Below are 16,751 nucleotides of genomic sequence, written 5' to 3' on the forward strand. Positions count from 1 at the left end.
CACACACCTGTATATAGTACATGTTAGTTAGATTGTGTGTTCATTTTTGTGTTAAATAAAAGATTTTTTAACCTTCATGCTGTCCATTTAATATTGTACAAGAGTGAATGTTGCCAACCTTTACTCTGTCAAGAACTCCAAAATCCTTCAACCATTACAGCTGTTATGGTAGAGAGTTACAAGAGTTACAAACAGTTTAGTACCTTTTCTGAGACTGATTTGGTGAATTGGCCATCTTTTCCCTTCTTCAAGGGTGGTGCACCGAGGTGATAAGGTGATAGGTCTAATGTAAATTAGATCTTATTATTAATCTTAATTAATAATTAACCCTGATAATAACTATCATGGTAATTAATTAATTATTATTATGTGAGAAATTAAATAGTTTTCCATTCAGTAAGCAATATACTGTAATGACCATATCAGCAGTGGCGGTCCTGGTTTGCATGACACCCTGGGCAAACTTCACCTATTTATTATTTATTCACATTTATATAACAATACACTGCCCACACTGTATAATTACACTGTTTAAATTTGTACATATTATGTAGCTATATAGGATTCTATTTCTATTTCTTACCTTTTTATTATATTGTTTATTTTTTACTATTATTATTGCTTATTGTTATATTGAACTGTCCTTTGGCTGCTGTGACGCACAAATTTCTTTGTTTGCGTACTAATAAAGGAATTCTGATTCTGATTCTGATTCTGAACCCCCTGCTTCACCGCTCCCCCGCACCAGTAGGGAGAGCTGAGGTCCAGTAGGTGAACCTATCCGCCCCCCTCCCCTTCCCCTTCTTCCACAGCCTCTGTATGTGAGACTTTCTCAGCAGCAGCAGACGCACCTTTACAAAACAGAGGGTGCCCAGCCGCCCGCTCCCCACACAGCAACATGACATAGTTGACTTGACGTGTAAATGAGCAATACAAAAACCGGATGAAATGAATGCAAACACATTTAAGGCAGCCGAGATAAGCCCAGAGGTGGCTGCTACAGAGCCGGTTACTGTGGGCGACTGTCCGCTCGGTATTTTTTATTTTTTTGCAGGCGCTCAGGCCACCCCTCCACAAATGCTGCCCTGGGCGGCTGCCCATACTGCCCATATGAGAAACCGCCCCTGCATATCAGGATGTGAGAGGAGGAGGGGAGAATCCCCTTTTGGGGTGAGGGTCAGGAAGTCAGACGAGAGGCAATTGTCTCTGTCTGAGGTGTTACAGGAAGGTAGATGGTAGGATGACATTTACATTCTCATAAAGCATCAAAGGGTCACTGTCCTGGGAAAGAGACGATCAACCAAACATCAGGGGGTCATTGTTTTGGAAAGAAATGTTGTAACTCCCCACTCTGTTTGTATTTAAGTCAGAAACATTTGGTCTTCTCTCCATGCTGCATGTATTAAGGAGATCTGATTCATGATAGTGATTCTGAAATTCTTCAGAGAATTAGCAAATCTCTACCTCAACAAGGATAATTTCCCTTACAAATGAAAGTGTCACAAGGCCAGCGCCCTGACAGTTTGTGTTGCATGTTGGTCTGTTTTGTTTTGTCGCTCTATCTGTTTGTATGTCTATGTCTCCTTCCCCCTCCCCCTTGCACTCTGTCACCTCTCCTGGACCTGCCTGCCTCCCACTCCACACCTGCCCTGCTGCTGCAATCAAGCAACCTGATTCCCATCAGCTCATCACCCAGTCGGCACTTCAGTCCTGCCTCAACCGTCAGTCTCTGCCGGATCGTCATTCAGTCCACACGGTTTGTCGTGGTCGCGTTCTAGCCAAGCCAAGCCTCAGAATTTCTGATAGAAAGTTTTTTGTACTTATTCTAACTGCTGCCTTTCCCTGCTGCAGTTCCTGCCCCGCCTGCCTGCCTGCCTGCCAGCCTGCCTTCCTGCCTGCCCAACAGCCCGTCCTCTTGACTCCCAGTCTGCCTGCCACCCCAGCCATCACCTCCAGCCCCCCAGCCGCTGTCTTCCCCCTGGACCCACTCTCCAGCCCATCGCTCCCCCTTTCCCTCACCTCACAACTTCTAATAAACAGCTTAATTCTGCCAGTTGGTGTCTGTATCTGGGATCCTAGCAAAGGCGTGACAGAAAGCCAAATTTAACCCAAAACTCCCTATTAATGTTGCATGAAGCACTACATCATTAATTATTATTGACAGCGAAATATAATCCAAAACTCCCTATCAATGTCGCATGAAGCACTACACTTGTCAATGGCTGCCAGTTAATTACTGTGATTACTTTTTACAGTAAGTTACTTGTCAATGGCTGCCAGTTAGTTACTGTGAATTTCACAGTAGGTTTCTTACAATGTGGGCTACATGATTGATACTGATATTCTGCAAATTGAGCACAAGAAATGGAATTGTCTTTGTTGTATATTTTAGACAACTTTTTCTATATTTTAACACCTGTACTGAAGCCTCTGTAGTTTGCCTCTTTGTTTGTTCACCTCGCTGTTGTTTTGCTTTGCTTCTGTGCATTGATGCAAAAGTTCTTTTCAAACATAACGTCATTTGTGATTTGGCAGAAGTGTTTATAGTTTAAGCTATAGTTTTGTCCCATAAAAATATAGACTTTGAATTCATAGGCTGCAGCGCTACAGCCAAGATGTGATGTCTGCTTTCTGTCATTCAGACAGTGTACGGACTTTGTTGTCTTTGTCTCTTTCTCCTGACCTTATTGATGCTAAACATTGTTAATCAAGTCATTCAAAGTTTTGACTTAACCAACACCAATCTTTCAGAGACATGGCATCAACAATATAAAAACAGCATAAGAACTAAATTCTGTATAACTCTGTGTGGTGAGGGTCTGCTGCCAAAATGGTGAAAAAGTCTTTCACATCTCATGTAACCTAATGAGTGCAGCTAATGAAAACACAGCCACAAAAAGATTTTCTAAAAGGTGCCTCACCTAGCAACATAAAGAGTGAAAACATGTGTTTTGGAGATACTGAGCATATGAGTGGATAGCCGACACATAGTTAGTCCATACTATGCTTTTCACCCTTTATTTGTTCGCTGCGATTTCTACCCCCTCATTTACATAATTCACTGTATATTTTCAGTCAGAAACCTGCAGTGTGACCAAGATTAGCTCCCTATGTAAACAAACAGCAGCTGTAAAGCAATAACATCAGATTAGCCCCAGAAATACCCAAAATGCAATTATGTTGATTCCCTAGCCTTATGGGCTACAGGCTACATATGTGTGCTGTGGAAATTAATTTAATTCTTGTTTACTTTAATATTACTGCAGTGCTCAGTATTCATTCTCAACACATACAAGTTTAGATACTGCCCCCAAAACTGCAATTGACTGAATCACCATTTTACTAATGTTAAAGCTGCTGTAAGCATTATTTTCTTATTAAAATACAGTAAGTGTCAAATGGCTTTAAATTCACTAACCCATGTCTCTTCTCCTCCTGCTCATGCAGTCAAAAAGAAAATAGATTTTGTGGTATCCCTGTCAGCTTTATCCAATCAGGACAGAGAACTCCATGAAGAGTTGGTCCTGTCTGCTGGTGAACGTGCAGAGCGCAGGTTTCTCCTGTTACCTGCAATAGAGTGGTGTAGCAATGATGTATTTTTTTAGGCTAGCCCAGAAGTTAGTATCGCCATGGTTCCCTCGACAAAAAGCCTATGAGATTTTTTAATTGAATTTTGCAATATTGTCAAAGTTTATGATACTTGCACGTTTTGTTCAGTAAGATAATCTTCACACTTTCGTGATTTTCGCAGCATAAATTAAATTAGGCTACTATAAGTAAAAAGCTATTGTTAGGCTATAAACACACTACATTGCGACACATAATTTAAACATCACCACCACTAAGCATCTTACTACACAATTACTAAAGACGTTTTCTTTTCTTTTTTTTTTCAAACTTTTTTATTAGTATCAGAAAACATAAAAACAAGACAAGAGCAGAAAGAGCTCAACTACAACAACAACAAGGCGATATATATATATATCGCCTTGTTGTTGTTGTAGTTGAGCTCTTTCTGCTCTTGTCTTGTTATATATATATATATACACCGCTGTTCCAACCCCCCCGCCCCCGCAGCTGTCCATGGTGCTGCTGAACCAGGTGACGTTGTTTACACTCTGCGTTGTGGCTTGTCTGTGAAACGCGCGCTGCTCAGGGACTGGGCAGATCTGTCCCACTTGCTTTGTCCCTCACTCCGTTGGGAGATCTTCCACAGAGTAAAAGAAATACACATTTGTAGGAGATACACTAGTAGTAATTGTAATTTATTAATCACTGCCGATTAATAAAACACTCGTTAATGGGGCACCACCTCTGATGTTTTGTCTATTTGAATAATCCGGAGGTAATTAATCAAATCCGACTAAACAAGGTTAACTTGTATCAATTCTAATCAATTTTAGATCAATTTATTCAATCTCATAAATGAAGTAGTGAATTCTACACAGTTTCCATCGGTTCTCCACATTAAAAACAAACCTTCACAGACAACGACATACGGTTAAATATGTTTATTGACTAAATAATTCAGAGTAAATAAATGAAATGGCAATGTAAATTAATAACAACAGGTAACAGAAAATGGGGAATAACTAAGTAATGGGTTATTAGTTAAATATGGGCTGATGGTGAGATCACGAGTTAGGTTGAAGCATTTAAATATTACGAGAGTAATTTTAATACTAACAAAATCCTAACTGAATTTCTCTTAAACTAAAAGATCAGAGCCCTAAGACACCAACTCATCATGTGTGAATCCAGCTGTCATGGGTGATGGAGAGCCTACTTTCTTAGCAGAGTGGCAGAGTCAGCGGCGGAGGGTTTCTCTCCGGTGGTTTGCGACTCTAGCCGGAAGTCCCAGTCCAATGGCCGAGTGTCAGCTCGCCCGGTGTCAGCTGGTTGGGGACCTCAGTCCGATGTCTTAGGAAGAGTGTGGCTGGTCCAGTACCGAGCCGGTGACGCTTCTGGCTCACTGCCCAGCGGGGAGTTACCGCTTGAGAGCGTGGTGGGTCAGAGCCGGTCTCAAAGTCTGTCTTTCGTTGGAAATCACTTGCACGGTTTCAGACACAGCAAGTTGCTGTAGTGTCGTGATGATGATTTTAATTAAGATGTTCTTCTTCGTTGCTTCGAGTGGTTCTCAGGCTCTGACTTTGTAAACTAAATTTAACTTCTTGGATAAAATAACGGAGGATGATACGTTGATCAGGTGGATCTTCCGTTGTTACTTAATACAAGATAATCTAAATTAAGTTCACTTCCTTTAAATCAGGTTACGATACTTAACTGTATAATAAAATTAAAACAGAACTTCGTTCTGGTACAAACTTAATAAAAAGAAGCTAATCAATACTGCGAAAAATATAAAAATGAGAAAAATCTATGCGTGAGCGCTTCTGCTGATATCGCTGTCTTGAAGCGTGTTTCAAAGTAAAAGTAAAGAAAAATTAAGAGTGAGACTAAGAATAACTAACACAAAGCAAAAGCTTTAAACAAAAACTCTAAAAACACTGAAACAACTGCTTGAAACTGAAAAACAAAAACTACTACCGAGGGAAGTGCTGTCTCTCTGTTTTGTTGTCTCCAAAAGGCGGGCGGGCCTGCGGGCAGGACTGCCAGCTTTTTGTCTCCAAGTAGATAGTGGAAAGTGTGAAGATTCAGAGGAACTCACTAAAACTAACTATAGTTTTAAACATTTCAAAACCGTGCTTCACCTTTCACAGAATCTCACCATGGCTCAATATATGGACTTTGTCTATCATGAAAAAGGATTAGGCTATGTCATGATTAAAAATCACTGAACAATTAAAGGAAATTAAAACTGGATCAAAATTAAAACACACTTGAATATACCGTAGAACTAGTAGAATTGATCACTTATACTTATTCCTCCTGGTTCTAGCTTAATACGCGTTGAAACAAAACATATCAGAAACATTTACTGGTTATCAAGGAACTTATTACACAAAAGATCTCCTGAAGGTCTGTCCCAATCGTACCAGGGCTTATCATCAGGAGGTGCTGTGGTTTCACAGCAACACATTTTGCTCGGTGCTTTGGTTGAGTTTTAGGCAATGAAGAACGGAGTTGGTTAAGTTTAGTAAAAAGACCAGGTAGAGGCCAGAAGCATAATGACCATTAACTATAGGCTACTATGTCATATTATTTACAGATCAAGTTTAGTTCTTGGAGCTCTGTGCATTAGAAAGAACAGTTCTTTTAAGTATTATTTGTTTTTATTCTGTCTGTTCAACGTCCTCCAACAAGGACGGGTGGTGGTGGGGTTCATAATGTTCACAATGATATTTTATTAGTTGTTGGTTTAACCATGGATGAGGTAGTGGTTGCCATGTTATTTTCTTTTCAATGACATTCCTTGTTACATGTTCATTGCTGGATTTATGGAAAAACATCAACCAATATTGCATATCCATAATTATTATAATGGATAATTAAAGAATACTTACACTATAATGAAAATTAGAAGTGTAACTCAAAAAAAAAAATATTTTTACGCCTATTTTGAATTTTACTCTAATACAAATACAAATACAAATACTTTTCCCCCCTCAACAAATACAAATACAGATACAAATATCGGCTGCTCTGCACACCCCTAATATATACACACATACACACACACACACACACACACACACACATATATATATATATATATATATATATATATATATATATATATATATATATATACATACACACATATATACATACATACATACATACATAAAAATAAACACAAGACAAAAAAAAAAAAGAGAGAGACATCCCCCTTCCCACCCCACCCCAGGCAGCAAGGACACATTAATGCAAGGACAGGCTCAGAACATCAGACTATGCTTGGACAGTGTAAAAATAACATTAATTAGAATAAATAAGTAATAATTAGGAAAAAGTAGAATAAAGAAAAGAAAGTTATTGTAACACAAAAAGAAAAAAAGAAAAAAAAAGAACAGAGAAAAACACAGACATACAAGGTTCTAGAGATCAGTTTGGGGGCACAAAAAGTTCTTAATTTTTTCTATTGAAGAAGTTCAGGAGGTGATAGTGGCTTGCTTTGCGTTGTGCATTCTGGCTACTGACAGCTCCATGTACAGGATATCTAGCAAAGAGAGTAGCCAGTGAGTCCGAGAAAGAGAATGAGGAGGTTGCCAGCGAAGTGCTAGCATCTTTTTGGCAGCTGTCAGGCTAGCAAATAAAGCAGAGTAATGGTAACTAGGTAAATTTAAAGCAGAGGTGTCATTCAATAGGAACAATTTGGGACAGTACGGGATTAATACTTCAAAAAGTTTAGTCAGTGTTAAAGATACCATTTCCCAAAAAGTTGTGACTTCTGGACAATGCCAGTACATATGCATGAAAGATCCAACATCACGATTTGGGCAGAGATCACAGTTTGGGGAGGATACAAGTTTCATTAGATGGAGTCTTCTAGGTGTAAGATACATCCTATGTAAAAATTTAAAATGTATCAATTTATGATTGGGATTTTTGGAAACATGATCTAGATTATTCCAAACAGTTGTCCAACATATATCTTTCTCAGAAATATCAAGATATCTGCTCCAAATATGCTTTATATTTAAAGATTTAAAAACAGAGTTTAAAAGAGCACACATTTTGGATGTTAGACCTTTAGTTTTACCTCTGACATTTAGTAACGAGTAAAGTGGATGAGTTGCCAAATTTTCACCCCATGGAACGCCATAAGTGCGCATAGCTAGTCTGAGTCTAAGATAAAAGAAAAAAGAACTCTTAGCGACATTGTATAGGGAACATATATCATCAAAAGATCTCATCCCATTTTCTTCCCAAAGATCCATTAAAATATTGATTCCCTTAGTAGACCATTGAGGGAGCTTAAAAGGGGCTCCTCCCGTGGTGAGGTCAAAATTGTTGAAAAGAGGGCTATGAGTGTGCCATTTTAAAGAAATCTGACATTGTTTCTCTATTGCTCGCCATGTTGACAAAAAAAAAGACATAATAGGACCAAGTTGGCATTGAGCACTCTTGAAAGGAAGAGCAGAGAAAACAAGGTCTGTAGCCTATGTGGGTAAGCCAAATTTTCTTCAATCGGTCTCCAAGAGACCACCATAGATGGATCAAACCAAACAGATAATGGGCGTATTATATAGGACCAAGAGTACAACTTAAAATTTGGAACATTTAAACCCCCATCCTTTTTGCTCCTTTGTAGTGTAGACAACTTGAGACGTGGTCTTTTACCACCCCATATGAAGTTTGAAGTGATCTTATTCAGATTGTCCCAGTAGTTTTTGGGAGGTGCGAGAGGAATCATATTTGAATAAAAATGTATTCTTGGGAGAACATCCATTTTAATTATGGATATTCTTGCTGACATTGGAATGGGTAATTGTGTCCATCTTTCCATATCTTCCTCAACATGTTTAAATATATGTTGAAAGTTTTTGGTAGAGATAGCTGATAAGGTGGGATAAATATCAACACCTAGGTATTTGAAAGAATTAACCACCGGGATAAGAGATGGGAGTGTAGATAAATTAACAGATGGATTTAAAGACATTAGATGAGACTTAGTCCAATTAATTTTATAACCAGAGAGGGTACTAAACTGAGCAAAAGTTTCCAAAACATGGGGAATGGAAATTAAAGCATTATTAGCATATAACAAATGTCATCAGCAAACAAAGATATGTGGTGGTGTGTATTACAAAAGGTGATAGGTTCAATAAATGGGTGTTGTCTAATACTCTGAGCCAAAGGTTCCAGAGAAAGAGCAAAAAGGAGTGGGGAAAGAGGGCAGCCTTGGCGTGAACCTCTACAAATAGGAAAAGGAGTGGACAGTGTATTGTTAGCTGTAACTACAGCTGTAGGGTTAGAATATAGAACCTTAACCATTTCAATGAAACCCGGCCCAAAGCCAAATTTACTAAGGACCTCCCACAAGTACTGCCACTCGAGCCGATCAAAGGCTTTCTCTGCATCGAGAGACAGCACTGCGCAGGGGTCCTCGATATCTTGGGAGAAATATATCACATGTAGTAGCCTACGTATATTATCACCTGCTAGGCGAGATTTCACAAAACCGGTCTGGTCTTGATGTACTAATTTTTTTAAGTGAGATTCAATTCGTGACACTAATACTTTGGCATACACCTTCACTTCGGTACACAGGATACTCAAGGGCCTATAGTTATTACAAAATAAGAGATCTTTCTTAGGTTTAGGAAGAACAGTCAGTAGAGCCAAATTTACATCGTTAAGGAAAGAACCATTTTTAACTGACGCTAATATCATATTTAACATATATTGTCCAAGTTCTTCCCAAAACATAGCATAGAATTCTGGAGGGATGCCTAAAGACTAAAGACGTTTTCTGATAAATCTGCAAGTTGGAATAGTTTGTAACTGAAGTCTGCCTATAAACATGGACTAGTGAGTAGATGAGTTTTTTAAGACATGTATGTACTTTATGATGAAATTGTGTGTATATATATATATATATATACAGTACAGACCAAAAGTTTGGACACACCTTCTCATTCAATGAGTTTCCTTTCTTTTCGTGACTATTGACATTGTAGATTCACACTGAAGGCATCAAAACTATGAATTAACAAATGTGGAAATATGTACTTAACAAAAAAGTGTAAAACAACTGAAAATACGCCTTATATTCTAGTTTCTTCAAAGTAGCCACCTTTTGCTCTGATTACTGCTTTGCACACACTCTGCATTCTCTTGATGAGCTTCAAGAGGTAGTCACCTGAAATGGTTTTCACTTCACAGGTGTGCCCTGTCAGGTTTAATAAGTGGGATTTCTTGCCTTATAAATGGGGTTGGGACCATCAGTTGTGTTGTGCAGAAGTCAGGTGGATACACAGCTGATAGTCCTACTGAATAGACTGTTAGAATTTGTATTATGGCAAGAAAAAAGCAGCTAAGTAAAGAAAAACGAGTGGCCATCATTACTTTAAGAAATGAAGGTCAGTCAGTCCGAAAAATTGGGAAAACTTTGAAAGTGTCCCCAAGTGCAGTCGCAAAAACCATCAAGCGCTACAAAGAAACTGGCTCACATGAGGACCGCCCCAGGAAAGGAAGACCAAGAGTCACCTCTGCTGCGGAGGATAAGTTCATCCGAGTCACCAGCCTCAGAAATCGCAGGTTAACAGCAGCTCAGATTAAAGACCAGGTCAATGCCACACAGAGTTCTAGCAGCAGACACATCTCTAGAACAACTGTTAAGAGGAGACTGTGTGAATCAGGCCTTCATGGTAGAATAGCTGCTAGGAAACCACTGCTAAGGACAGGCAACAAGCAGAAGAGACTTGTTTGGGCTAAAGAACACAAGGAATGGACATTAGACCAGTGGAAATCTGTGCTTTGGTCTGATGAGTCCAAATTTGAGATCTTTGGTTCCAACCACCGTGTCTTTGTGCGACGCAGAAAAGGTGAACGGATGGACTCTACATGCCTGGTTCCCACCGTGAAGCATGGAGGAGGAGGTGTGATGGTGTGGGGGTGCTTTGCTGGTGACACTGTTGGGGATTTATTCAAAATTGAAGGCATACTGAACCAGCATGGCTACCACGGCATCTTGCAGCGGCATGCTATTCCATCCAGTTTGCGTTTAGTTGGACCATCATTTATTTTTCAACAGGACAATGACCCCAAACACACCTCCAGGCTGTGTAAGGGCTATTTGACCAAGAAGGAGAGTGATGGGGTGCTGCGCCAGATGACCTGGCCTCCACAGTCACCGGACCTGAACCCAATCGAGATGGTTTGGGGTGAGCTGGACCGCAGAGTGAAGGCAAAAGGGCCAACAAGTGCTAAGCATCTCTGGGAACTCCTTCAAGACTGTTGGAAGACCATTTCAGGTGACTACCTCTTGAAGCTCATCAAGAGAATGCCAAGAGTGTGCGAAGCAGTAATCAAAGCAAAAGGTGGCTACTTTGAAGAACCTAGAATATAAGACATATTTTCAGTTGTTTCACACTTTTTTGTTAAGTATATAATTCCACATGTGTTAATTCATAGTTTTGATGCCTTCAGTGTGAATCTGCAATTTTCATAGTCATGAAAATAAAGAAAACTCTTTGAATGAGAAGGTGTGTCCAAACTTTTGGTCTGTACTGTATATACATGCAGTATAAAGCACGCTAATACACGGAAGCAGGGCAAGAGAGGTGGAGTCCGCCTGAGGCTGCGGCGACAAAAACTGAACCGCCTCCCACTCCCAACAATGATTCTGGCCAACGTGCAGTCCCTTCGTAATAAAACGGACGAGCTGCAGGCCAACGTGCTCCATCTCCGCCAGTACAGGAATGCCTGTGTGCTGGCCTTAACTGAAACTTGCCTCTCAAACAACAATCCTGATTCGGAGCTACACCTTGACGGCTTCGGGGTTCCCTTACGCACAGATAGAGACAGTGACGTCACAGGGAAGTCCCATGGAGGCGGGGTCTGTCTCTATGTCAACCGGAGATGGTGCAATAATATCACCATTAGAGAAAGAACATGCACCCCCGACATTGAACTGCTGTCTGTGTCAGTCCGTCCCTTTTATCTCCCCAGAGAATTCCCCCAAATTTTTATCAGTGTGGTCTACATTCATCCTAAAGCCAACACCAAAAATGCAGCACACGTGATCAGACAATCCACAGAGACTACAGTCACTGTGTCCGGTTGCTCCTGTTTTTATTCTTGGGGATTTTAATCAGTGTAAACTGAGATCAACTCTGACCCATTTTTATCAGTATGTCACCTGCCCTACTCGTTTTAACAAGACACTTGATCTCTGCTATGGGTCCATCAAAGATGCTCTCAGATCCACACTGCCTCCTTTAGGATCCTCAGACCACAACACCATACTGTTGGAGCCTGTCTACAAGACAGTGTTAAAAAGGGAGGCTGCTCAGTTTAAAACTGTGAAGGTGTGGTCCCGGACGTTATTCAGTGCTTGCAGGGGTGCCTGGATTGCACTGATTGGTCTGTGTTTACTCAGCCAGATGGACCCCAGAGCTCTTCAAGCGGCATGGGCATACATGAATTAACCTCTACTGTGAGTAGTTATGTAACTTTCTGTGAAGAGTTCTGTATTCCTACATGGCAGATTAAAATCTACCCAAATAATAAGCCATGGATAAATAAGTCTTTAAAGGAAACAATATGAAGGAAACATGATTTATTTAAAAAGGGTAATGCTGAGGAGAACAGAGAGGCAAAAAGGCTGGTCAGAGCAGAAATTAAAAAAGCTAAACTCAATTACAAAGACAAAATCGAACAAAAATTCAACAGTGAGGATCTAAAAAGTGTCTGGAATGGCATGTCAACCATGACAGGCACTCAAAAGTTGAAGAATAGTAAAGTAAGATTAGATGGCTTTAACTCAGACAAAGAGCTAGCCATTAATTTTAATCATTTTTACCTTAGGTTTGACACAGATGATCTTGAAGGCAGAGCAGATCAGACAAGGTTTGACACTGCCTCTACCATACTGCCTGATTTTAATCTTGATTTTGATGTTGAAGATGTGAGGATTTTATTTAGTAAAACCAAAACTAACAAAAGCCCGATCCTCATAACATCTCAGGTCACCTCATTAGACACTGTTCAGATCAACTGTCTTTTATTTTCCACCACATATTCAAGAGCTCCTTAGAGCAGCAGATGGTCCCTGAACTGTGGAAAAGGTCGACAGTTGTTCCTGTGGCTGAAGTTAAATCACCAAAGTCCATCAACGACTACAGACCTATAGTCCTGACCTCATTGGTTATGAAGGTATTCGAAAAGATCATCAAAAGAGAGCTGGTGGAGGCACCCCCTACAATTTGCATATAGGAGTAAAAGAGGGGTAGATGATGCGGTCTTAACCCTTCTTAACTTTGTTTTTAAACACCTTGAAGGCCCGGCCACCCATGCACACTTACTGTTCTTAGATTTTATTTCTGCTTTTAACACAATTCAGCCACAAATTTTAGCCTCTAAATTACTATCAAACTTTAAGCTGTGTCCTAGTATTGTTGGGTGGATTTTGGATTTTTTAACAGACAGATCACAATGTGTCAGAGTGAACAGTGCTCTGTCTGATATCATCCTCTCCTCCACCGGTTTTCCACAGGGCTGTGTCCTCTCACCCATTCTATATATCCTGTACACTGATGACTGCAGAAGCTCACATCCAGATAGACATGTACTTAAGTTTGCTGATGACACTGTCATAGTGAGTCTGTTGCAAGGGGAGGACACAGCCCTGGGACCAGTGGTGGATGACTTTATCCGCTGGTGTGATGATTCCTTTTTAAACTTAAATGTGACAAAAACTAAAGACATGTGCATAGATTTTAGAAGAAATTCTAACCCTCCACTCTCAACAGTAATTAAGGGGTAGACTGTGGAGCGCGTCGCAACCTTTAAGTACCTTGGTGTGGTCGTTGACAATAAGCTGTCTTTTAATGAAAACACAGACATTGTGTATAAAAAATCACAGCAGCGACTGCATTTCCTCCGGATGCTTAACCAGTTCGGAGTGTGCAGCAAATTGATGACAATTTTTCATGACATTATGATTCAGTGTCCTGATCATCCTCTCCATGCCGAGTTTGAGCTCCTTCCCTCTGGCAGGAGATTCAGATTGCCAAAAGCCAAATCAAATAGGCTGAAAAACTCATTCATAACACAAGCCATTACCCAACTAAATTCAAATTCTAAACAGTTATGATACACTCCACTTACTTATTTATTTATTTATTTCCTCGATTGTATGGAACAGCTCCCATTTTGCCCTCTGGGGTACTTGCCATTTCAATGTTGTGTAGAGTTTGTGTGGATGTTCTCTATATCTTCTGTGTTTTTTGCCTTTCTGCAACATGAATTTCCCTTTGGGGACAATAAAGTTGAAAGTTGAAGTTGAAAGATTTGATTAACAGAACGACATGGAAATATATTGTTAGTTAGTAATAGTAATAATAGCAATAGTAGTAATCAGTACAATGGTAATATTAGTGAAAATAGTACACACATCCATGGAATTCATATTAAATGATTATTTAGTATTATAAATGTATAGATAGTTGTAGGTGTTTTAATATTTGTCTCACTATACAGGTTCATTTTGATTGTTTTTTAATGCGTTCATTTCATATAAGCTGTTGGAATATTCAGCGTCTCCACTCCTCAACCTTTGAGCTGAAGAGCGGAAACCCTGAATTCATGAAATCTATCAAAGACGTTGATATAATTATATACTGACAGAAACATGGTGTCAAAATTATTTGCTCACTCACTGTCCTCCAGGATATAACAAAGTCATGGTGCCCTGTAGCACCCTATAATGTAATAATTTTCTGATAATGTAATAACACCTGAAAATGTAATAAAATTTGCACTTAACTCAATTGAAAATGTAATAAAATCCAATAATGTAATAACTTCACCAATAATGTAATAACTTCACCAATAATGTAATAAAATAATCTGACTGATATTGTAATAACATTTTTACCGATAATGTAATACCTTATTACATTATTGGGAATTTATTACATTTTCAGGAGTTTTTTTTTTCTTCAAAACTGATAATGTAATACTTGACAGATAATGTAATATATATGTTCATTTTCAGTCCAGAGTTCTACATTTTGTGTTTTGAGAATCTAAGAATGTTATATACACTGGATTTGAAACAACAGAATGACTATTGCTTCCCTAGATGTACCTCTTCACTTCACAGATTTCCAACAAATCACTACCTCATGAAAACAACCACAAACCAACAAAATAACTTTCAGTAACACTTCATTTGAATTGGGTATACATAAGCATTCAAACTGTAACACCTGCATACACATTACATGACACCTGACATAAACATAGGCCTACATATCCACTTGTAAATGGTTATTAAATCACTTCCAATGTCAAATGGACATCTTACTCTATGTCAAGTGGCATAGTGGTCAGCTGACATACTGTCATACTGATAGTATATTATGAGATTTACCTGTATAAATAATGGTTAATAAAAATGTCAGCATCAAAATGACAAAACTTGATGACAACTGGCATCCTTTTTGGGGTTTATACAGGGTTTGAAGTTGTATGATGTTTCTATGATAGTACAATTCAAATTTGGTGAAAGTAATTGTCTAAAGGTATTACAACCATTTAAATCCTGTTTTATTGAAGTGACGTCATTTCTGCGATGCCATCTGCTGGTAATGTCACTTACCATCTGCTGGTAATGTCACTTACCAGCAGATGGGCTGCCACTCGGGCCTCTACGACTAGAGGGCCTGCAGCCCTATTTTTTCACTGTGGACCGTTCACGGGTGGACAATTTTTTTTTCAAGTGAAAGAATTGTTTTAGAAAAGACTAACATACGTTTACCTGTTTAAATAATATAAAAACGATTGCAGACGGTCACATGGTTTTCTGTTAACATTTTTAATTCAATAAATACATCTTTGTTACAACTAACCATAATATACTCTCTGTAATCTCATTTTTGCTGCCGTCACCTCGGAAAACTCCTCGCTTCACAAAGATAATATGTTTGTAATGGAAGCAGGTTTTCAGTGCTTTTGTGGCCATCTCAGGATAATCTGCTTTAACCTAGAACGCAGGCAGAATTTAAGTTTTCTGCGAAGTGATGAAGCGGTGCAGAGCCGGTCGCCACATTTAATATACACAGTGGGCTTGGAGCATGTGAATCACCTGTTGCAATGAACCCGTTATTTAAACAGGACTGGTTTTTCTTTTAAAGTGACTATGAGGAGTTTCTGAAAGCGAAGTGTTTTCACACTACACTTCCCATGAGCCTCTGTGCATACGGTGAAATTCTTGGACCGACGCAAGACGGGCTAAAGTGAAAAACATTTGCCAAGAATGTTTTCATTAATCAAGAATGAAAGTCGGAGGTTCGAAGACGAACAGATACTGTCGTAGTTCCGACCATAAACGGTGATCCGGCGGCGTTATTCCCATGACCCGCCGGGCAGCGTCTGGGAAACCAAAACTAGGAAATGCTAGGCGAGCCGACCACTAAATAATAATATCAAAATAACTATAAAGACAAAACAATATATTTATTGAAAATGGACTCATTAACAAGTGGGTAACGTAGATTCATCCACATTAATATGAGACTCTTTTATTACCAAAAGCAAACTCCTCGGAGTCTCTTTAAAACAGCTTTCTTTTTGTTGGCAGTCGTTGGGTCTTCTGTCATCTCATTATTGAGTCTTTCCCAGCGACGCTTGTTTTTTACTCTTTTACGCCTGTAGACCTGCCTGTCAATTGCGCAGTGCTGAGAAGAGGCACAGGCGGAAACAAACAATTATATATATTTTCATTCTTTTATTTGTATTTAATCTTTATTTATACAAGTAAATGTCATACAGTATACCAATACGACAGTATGTCAACTGGCCACTATGTCACTTGACATAGAAATTGATTTAATAACCATTTATGAGTGGATTTGTAGGCCTATGTCGGGTGTCATGTAATGTTTATGCAGGTGTTGTGAATGCTTATGTATACTCTCTTCAAATGAAGTGTTACTGAAAGTTGCTTTGGTTTTAGTTTGTGGTTGTTTTCATGAGGTAGTGATTTGTTGGAAATATGTGAAGTGAAGAGGTACCTTTAGGGAAGAGTTACCTGGGTCTCCAGTGCTACTCAGAAGCTTATATCTGAGCTGGAGTTCTGGGCTCCCAAGGAGGTAAGTCCATCACCCACTCAGGGACAT

Source organism: Pagrus pagrus (genome assembly GCF_965226575.1).
Source record: "Pagrus pagrus genome assembly, chromosome: 7".
NCBI lineage: Eukaryota > Metazoa > Chordata > Actinopteri > Spariformes > Sparidae > Pagrus > Pagrus pagrus.